Source organism: Ixodes scapularis, unplaced genomic scaffold (genome assembly GCF_016920785.2).
Source record: "Ixodes scapularis isolate PalLabHiFi unplaced genomic scaffold, ASM1692078v2 ptg001158l_1___fragment_3__unscaffolded, whole genome shotgun sequence".
NCBI classification, from domain to species: Eukaryota; Metazoa; Arthropoda; class Arachnida; order Ixodida; family Ixodidae; genus Ixodes; species Ixodes scapularis.
This window is the reverse complement of record NW_024610108.1, coordinates 3,647,501-3,656,059: the sequence shown is the minus strand read 5'-3', so window position 1 is coordinate 3,656,059 and position 8,559 is coordinate 3,647,501. Positions and strand designations below refer to the sequence as shown.

At 47.8% G+C, this 8,559-nt stretch overlaps 2 non-coding genes across 2 annotated transcripts; both read left to right on the top strand.

Moving 5' to 3' along the window:
* The first annotated feature begins 1,994 nt into the window (after positions 1 to 1,994).
* On the top strand, positions 1,995 to 3,810 carry LOC120845574. Its single transcript, XR_005716776.1, has one exon. It is a non-coding gene; the product is annotated as a small subunit ribosomal RNA (ribosomal RNA).
* Positions 3,811 to 7,550: 3,740 nt separating this feature from the next.
* Positions 7,551 to 7,703, top strand: LOC120845514. Its single transcript, XR_005716715.1, has one exon. It is a non-coding gene; the product is annotated as a 5.8S ribosomal RNA (ribosomal RNA).
* Positions 7,704 to 8,559: the final 856 nt, after the last annotated feature.

The following is an 8,559-nucleotide window of genomic DNA, read 5'->3' as shown; positions in this document are numbered from 1 at the left end:
CAGTAGTGTACAGTGTTCGGCTCTCGCCCAGTTGAAAGCGCCAGAAAGCCCGTGTCGCCTCGCGACACGGGTAACCGCTAGAAAACACGCACATTTTAAAGTCGCGTGTTTTGCACTTGATTCCTCGGAAGTACTTTGTGGGAGACGAAGCGGGCGTTCCATGCCAAGGACACGGAAGAGAGAGATTAGAAATAGAGCGAACAATTCGCGTGAAAAGAATAATATTTGTCTCCTATCAAACTTGCCAGAAAAGTAAGCGAGATTTCCAGTATTCCGTTAAAAAGCGCTGCCCGTCGCAAGTGCAGTAGTGTACAGTGTTCGGCTCTCGCCCAGTTGAAAGCGCCAGAAAGCCCGTGTCGCCTCGCGACACGGGTAACCGCTAGAAAACACGCACATTTTAAAGTCGCGTGATTTGCACTTGATTCCTCGGAAGTACTTTGTGGGAGACGAAGCGGGCGTTCCATGCCAAGGACACGGAAGAGAGAGATTAGAAATAGAGCGAACAATTCCCGTGAAAAGAATAATATTTGTCTCCTATCAAACTTGCCAGAAAAGTAAGCGAGATTTCCAGTATTCCGTTTGAAAGCGCTGCCCGTCGCAAGTGCAGTAGGGTAAATTGTTCGGCTCTCGCCCAGTTGAAAGCGCCAGAAAGCCCGTGTCGCAAAGCGACACGGGTAACCGCTAGAAAACACGCATCTTTTTCTTTTGTTAATCCCGTGCGTCTCACTTCGTTCCTTGAGAGGACTTTGTCGGAAACTAAGTGGCGGGGCCTTCCGAACGAAACCAATGGTAGAAACAATGAAGTGAGCAAAGAAGAGTAGTGTAAAAAAAGAAAATTGCCTATTATGAAGCCTGCCGTAAACACGCGCGATACCGCGAGCATTCGGATTAAAAGCAGTGACAATCTCACTTACTATAGCGATCATTGTTCGGCTCTGACACAATTCAAAACGCATGAAACGCCCCGTGTAAATATTGGTTTACTTTGTAATAACAAAGTCGATAAACTTTCTGTTGACCATGTTAACATGAACTGAAAGTCGAAAAGAAGTAATCAGAGTCAAGCAGGGGTCAGCAAGTTTTTAATAAAAAGCGAGAAATAATTTTTTTTATAGGGGTAGGATGTATGTACGTATGTATGTATATATAGAGGCACACAGGAAAAAAAGAACATTTATATATATATATATATACACACAAACATACATACATACATATATATATATATATATAAGGAGAGAGAGAGGGGAAAAAATAAGAAAGAAAGGACAAATAAATGATACTGAATAACGAGGAGCCACATGAGTGAGAGACAGTAAGTCAGTAAGTCAGTCAGTCAGTCAGTCAGTCAGTCAGTCACCGAAACTGATAACCACAAACTATGTACAGAATGCTCTTGAAGGATCTTCTTTATACTTATCGGTGCTATTATGTGGAGGTGGGGTCTGTCGAGCGTTCGATTGGTGCGAGCGGCGTCTGACGACGTCGCCGACGCCTTTCGTCGCCGTCTCGGCCGCTGCCTCCGCCGCATGGTCGTTACAGCAAGGTACCTGCGATCTCTGGCGTCTGCCGTTGGGGTCGGTTCTCGGGTGCACCTGTGTCTTGAAAACGAATGCGAGAGGAGGGTGTTTCGGAGCGTCCGCGCTAACCGAACGGTGTGAAATGACGAGTGCGTTCTGACCGAAGGCCGGGGTGCGTCCTCGCTTCCTCACGGGACCTGAAAGCTCGGCAACGCTGCGAAGGCGTCGTCAATGATTTTTTTGGCGTACGACTTTCTGTTGCTACGACGAGAAAGAAATTTATGCGCTTCTTGCCGCGTCGGTACCGACCTCGGTCGGGGATATTCCGGCTGCGCGCTCGAACGTGCTTCATTTCTTCTTGGATTTGGAAGTAATTCCTAAGCGTTATGTGTGTTTGCGGTTCGTAAGGGGCGCCTGACGGTGGCCCCGCGTCCGCGCGTTGGTAGGGTTTTGGGCGACCCACCACGAAAAGATTACCTGGTTGATCCTGCCAGTAGTCATATGCTTGTCTCAAAGATTAAGCCATGCATGTCTAAGTACATGCCGAAACAAGGCGAAACCGCGAATGGCTCATTAAATCAGTTATGGTTCCTTAGATCGTTTCTTCCTACTTGGATAACTGTGGCAATTCTAGAGCTAATACATGCAGTGAGCCCGAAGCCCCTCGGGGCGACGGGTGCTTTTATTAGACCAAGATCAATCGGGCTTCGGTCCGTTTTGTGTGGTGACTCTGGATAACTTTGTGCTGATCGCACGGCCACGAGCCGGCGACGTTTCTTTCAAGTGTCTGCCTTATCAACTGTCGATGGTAGGTTATGCGCCTACCATGGTTGTTACGGGTAACGGAGAATCAGGGTTCGATTCCGGAGAGGGAGCCTGAGAAACGGCTACCACATCCAAGGAAGGCAGCAGGCGCGCAAATTACCCACTCCCGGCACGGGGAGGTAGTGACGAAAAATAACAATACGGGACTCTTTTGAGGCCCCGTAATTGAAATGAGTACACTCTAAATCCTTTAACGAGGATCCATTGGAGGGCAAGTCTGGTGCCAGCAGCCGCGGTAATTCCAGCTCCAATAGCGTATACTAAAGTTGCTGCGGTTAAAAAGCTCGTAGTTGGATCTCAGTTACAGGCAGGAAGTGCGTGGACACCACGTTACGGCCCGTGCTGAACATCATGCCTGTCGTGGCTTGGTTCCCTTCATCAGGTGCCTTGCTTTGGCCGGCGCGTTTACTTTGAAAAAATTAGAGTGCTCAACGCAGGCGATTCGCCTGAATAACAGTGCATGGAATAATAGAACAAGATCCTGTTTCTGTTCTGTTGGTTTTTGGAATACAGGATAATGATTAAGAGGGACAGACGGGGGCATTCGTATTGCGGCGCTAGAAGTGAAATTCTTGGACCGTCGCAAGACGAACTACTGCGAAAGCATTTGCCAAGAATGTTTTCATTGATCAAGAACGAAAGTTAGAGGTTCGAAGGCGATCAGATACCGCCCTAGTTCTAACCATAAACGATGCCAACCAGCGATCCGCCTGAGTTACTCAAATGACTCGGCGGGCAGCTTCCGGGAAACCAAAGTATTTGGGTTCCGGGGGAAGTATGGTTGCAAAGCTGAAACTTAAAGGAATTGACGGAAGGGCACCACCAGGAGTGGAGCCTGCGGCTTAATTTGACTCAACACGGGAAAACTTACCCGGCCCGGACACTGGGAGGATTGACAGATTGAGAGCTCTTTCTTGATTCGGTGGATGGTGGTGCATGGCCGTTCTTAGTTGGTGGAGCGATTTGTCTGGTTAATTCCGATAACGAACGAGACTCTAGCCTATTAAATAGGTGCGTGGTTCTCTGCACCTTGCACCCTTCTTAGAGGGACAAGCGGCTCCTAGCCGCACGAAACAAAGCAATAACAGGTCTGTGATGCCCTTAGATGTCCGGGGCCGCACGCGCGCTACACTGAAGGAAGCAGCGTGTTTTTATCCCTGTCTGTAAAGACTGGGTAACCCGTGGAACCTCCTTCGTGATTGGGATAGGGGCTTGCAATTGTTCCCCTTGAACGAGGAATTCCCAGTAAGCGCGAGTCATAAGCTCGCGTTGATTACGTCCCTGCCCTTTGTACACACCGCCCGTCGCTACTACCGATTGAATGATTTAGTGAGGTCTTCGGACCGATACCCGGAGCGGCCTTTCGGTTGCGCCGGTGTGTTGGAAAGATGACCAAACTTGATCATTTAGAGGAAGTAAAAGTCGTAACAAGGTTTCCGTAGGTGAACCTGCGGAAGGATCATTACCGGATGTTATTTGGCATCGTTTTGTCTTCTTCCTCTTGTACGGGGAATGGACTCGATGTGCGAATTTATCTGGCGCCGATCCCGACCAAGCTTGGATGCCGTCGGGACGGCACAAAAAAAAAAAAAACAACTGTGGTTCGGATGTGCCTTTTTCTTTGGGTGGCCTCCGTTCCTTTCGATGATGCGCCCAGCGGGAGCCCTCTGCTGCCTCGATTGAGAGGAGATTTCAAGTGCACCGGGACAATCCGCGGGTTACAAACCCAGGCAGCACACGATATTGGGCCAACATTGGAATTGATGGGACAAAGAATGGCCCAACAATGGCCCAACTGAGCCATGTGTTTACCAATATGGGAATTACCTGGGCCAATAATGGACTATCATAGCCAATGTTTTTCCAATATTGGTGATGCACTGGAATAAGCTGTCCAATATTGGACTGTGAAAGCCAATGGCTTGCCAATATTGGATAAATGCTGGCATAACCTGTCCAATATTGGACTGTCAAAGCCAATGGTTTTCCAATATTGGATATATGCCGGCATAAGTTATCCAATATTGGACTGTCAAAGCCGATAGGTTTCCGATATTGGATATATGCTGGCATAAACTTTACAATATTGGACTGTCAGAGCCAATGGCTTTCCAATATTGGATACATGCCAGCATTAGCTGTCCAATATTGGACTGTTAGAGCCAATGGCTTTCCAATATCGGATGCATGCTGGCGTAAGCTGGTCAATATTCAACTGTCAAAGCCAACAGCTTTCCAAGATCAACTCATGCTGGCATAAGCTGGTCCAATAGTGGACTGTAAAAGCCAATTTGGATTTCCAATTTTGGAAGTATGCTGACTTGTGCAGGTCATATTGCACTGCCAAGGCCAAGGGCTTTCTAATATTGATTGTATGCTGTCATATGCTGTTCAATATTGGAGTGTTAAAGCCACAATTTCCAGTATTGGAAATACAAGGATGAAACTGGGCAAAGCAGCTTTGGAGAAATTTTGGGAGCAGAAAAAAACTATTTTCATGAGCTACTTTTAGTTTTACGAGAGTCTATCGCGCTATAAAGTCATATATTAAACTCGAGTGAAGTCTCAAGAGGGTTGCTTCGACTGCCAGTGCACATGTCATCAGTGTAGGCAGAGCAACGACGTAGCAATCGCGACGCGAGAGCATACTGCGCCTCGATCTGGCCGGCCGCGCTCGCTCTGCGGAAATGTGAGCGTGGGTCTCTCGAGCCCCGTTAGCTTACTGATGCTGCAAGACGCTACTTTGTTGTCGCGAATCATTTGCCCTTCGAACGGTCGCGAAGCCGTTGCGCCCGGCGTACCCTGCGCAGCATATTTCAGAAACCGTTCGCGCAGCACCGCAACCTTCTTACTGCGAGCGTCGGTGATTCATCGTGTGTTGAAAGTCGGACGATGTGCTGTTCGAGGTGTCTTTTATGTGCAACTCTTTCGTAAAAAAAATTTGAAGTTTAAAAAGGCGAACCTAACAGTGTACAAACAATTTTAAATTTATTGATAAAAAATATACTTATATATTTATAGATATATTTGTGTACATCGTGCGCAAAAAATAGTCGCGCTTAGTTCTTCATTCTAAATTATAATGTAAGTTATACGACGCAAAACATGCTGTCGTCACACTTGCCCCGTTTAGAACCACTTTTGGACTGGACAGTTTCTTTAGAAGTTCGAAAGCTGACCTTCAAAGAGCTGTCCTGTTAAATCGGTAATGACGGCAAGGTAGACGCTATGCGTGTTTAAGGCCAATCCTGTCTCCGGTTAGGGTCACGTGACTACTGTCTCAAAGCTGGCGATAAGGCAGAGCACGGAACCTGCCTAAAGCACAAGGTCACGCATAACTTCTACTGCACTATCAACCTTGGGTAGAAGTGACAAATTCTCTCGCTCCGTTCATTGTTGAGATGCCCCTGAAGATAAGCCTTTGTAAGCGCACCCCACCCCCGTTTTGGCCTGCTTGCTTTGTACTCCTTCTCTCTTTTTTCTCTCTCTCCCTAAGCTGAAGGCGCGGTTGCTGTGCGTACTCGCCGGACTTGAATCCGCTCTCTGTGCGCGGGTAACGGCAGAAGTGTGATCATGTGGTTTGACGGATGACACATTACCCGTTGACAAACTCGGAATGCCTGCGTCGCAAGGACCGGACCTAGTTTCGTGCGTGATGCGGCCTGCGGGGTGCAGGCCCGCTGTGGATTTCGCTTCTGTGGTAAATGGTATCTCGTTCGAAAAGTCCTACCCGTGTCGATTTCTTCAAAGAGGCCCAAGACATTCTTGTGAACAGTTTAGTGTCCGGTTCGGCAAATGGCAGCGTGTGCTACATTGTGTTGAATCTTCACGGATCACTTCCTTGTAGTTTTTGTGTTTTAGTGGTTGTTCTGCAGTGCCCGTGTTGACATATAAGTCGGATTACATCTTTCAAGTCCAGTATTTTCAACGTAAGTGTGCTGCAACCTACTTGATGATCATTGTCCGTTCTTGTATGGGCAATCTTCCGGATAACCTCTAGAATTGGGCATTGCCTATCTCCTGGCAGCTGGGAGAATAATTTTCCCGCAATCTTACCGATAGTCGCCTGCCATTATCTGTCTGAAATAATGTCACAACCGCAGGTAGAATACTGACTTTTTTATTCTACCTGCGTTTCGCAAAAACACGTTTCGTTGCCACCTTTCTGGTCGACATTTACGTTTCATCGACATTCGTTACGCGAATTGCGCGCTGTAGGGGCATTTCGTCGCGCGTGTATTCCTGAGGCGCGTGCTCACCGAACCAGCCCACCCTTTCACGCCGCTTCATGCTAATCTGAAGCGGTTCATTGCGACAAAAAAAGAAAAGAAAACATATTTTGAGTTTTTTTATGAAACATCGCGTGTTGATGAAACGATCTGTCTATGAAATGTAGTTCGATGAACTGATTGCACCGCCAATGAGGGGCGACTAGTGGTAGAATTTAGGCGAAACAATTCTGTGAGCTGCCGGGATACTGGACACTACCCAAGAATTACCCCGGTTGTTGCTTGCTTTGCAGTCTTTTTAATTGTATCACAGCTGAGTAGTACCTCTTCACATATTACCAATTGCTGAGATTGTGCTTGTCTACAGAATAAGCTGTGTGTAATAAACTGTTAGGAGATTTCAAAACAATCCCTTGTGTCTGTTTACCTTCCTTTTTGCAAACAACTTGGCGAGGGCACTTGCAAAGAGCTGGGCGAGTGCAACGATGGCCAAAAATCAGCATGACGGCCAACATTGGATCGGGTCGCGCTTCCAGTGTTGTCCAATATTACGCCGGTCTTCGCCAATGTGGGAGCACCTTGGCTGGAACCATGGTTTAGCGATGGCCCAACATTGGCACCAATGATGGGGCCAACATCGGCTGGAACGATGGCTGAACGTTGGCCCAATATTGGCACCGATCACTGGGCCAACATTGGAAAGGGTAGCGCTTCCAATATTGTCCAATATTGAGACCGGTCTTTGCCAATGTTAGGCCAATGTCGGACCGACATTGGTGTGCTGCCTGGGAAAGGCGCATCGCCCCCTTTTTCGTCTCTTCTCGAGGATCGCCCTTTTGTTTTGATTAACGAAGGGGCGTTTGAGAAGAAGCTTTTTTTTTTGCGCTTTCGAGATGGCATGGGATGTGCCGGGCGCGAAAAAAAACAACAACTTGTGTTTTGTCGTACTGATTGAAAAATCCAAACACATTGACACGACTCTAAGCGGTGGATCACTCGGTTCTCGGGTCGATGAAGAACGCAGCCAGCTGCGAGACTTGGTGTGAATTGCAGGACACACTGAGCACTTACTCTTTGAACGCACATTGCGGCTTCGGGCCTTCCCGTGGCTTCGTCTGTGTGAGGGTCGGATCATATATCAAGAGAAGAGAATTTGTTTTCTACCTCGTTTTGACTGTGTCGGATCGTGGGCAGCACGCAGTTTTATGCTTTCTTGCGTTGCGTTTTCTTTGAGCAAATGCACGAGTGGTGCGATTGCACGCGTGCGCTTAACCAGTCCTCCTCCTCCTACGAGTTTTTATCGAACACTGCATGGGAAAACGAAACTCGATGGATACCGTTTGTGGAAAATCCAATACCAAGAAAATCTTTCGCACGTTGAACGGCGCTGTGACGTCGGTGCGTTAGAAACGGAGATTTGAAACGGTTTCTTTTCGATCGATTCTGTTTTCTTTGGCGTGGATGTTGTTCGAGTGGAAAAACCGTGGGACGGAGTTGGCGTTGGCGCGTTGAAACGCGGCGTCGGCAAATGTAAATCTCGTGGCGTTGATTTGCACAAAAAAAAGAAAAACGCTTCTGGGAGGAAAGTTTTTTGCGTCGTAGCCTTCCGTCAGTCTAAGACCTTCGCGTCCCCGATGAATACTGGAGCCATCCAGTAGGGGAATGCCGTTGGATTGCGCGCTTTCTTTTTTGTCGAATCGAAAGCGATGCAAAGCGTGTGTACAACAACTGTTAGTTCGCCATCCTTTTGTGTTTTTGACATGTGGTAAGGAGGCGAAGTTTTTGTTGGAAAGCGCACAAAATAAATTGTCGACCTCACATCAGGCGAGACAACCCGCTGAATTTAAGCATATCACTAAGCGGAGGAAAAGAAACCAACAGGGATTCCCTTAGTAGCGGCGAGCGAAACGGGACCTAGCCCAGCACCGAATTCCTCGTCCTTGCCGGCGATCGGGAAATGTGGTGTATGGGAGGTAACGTTCCCG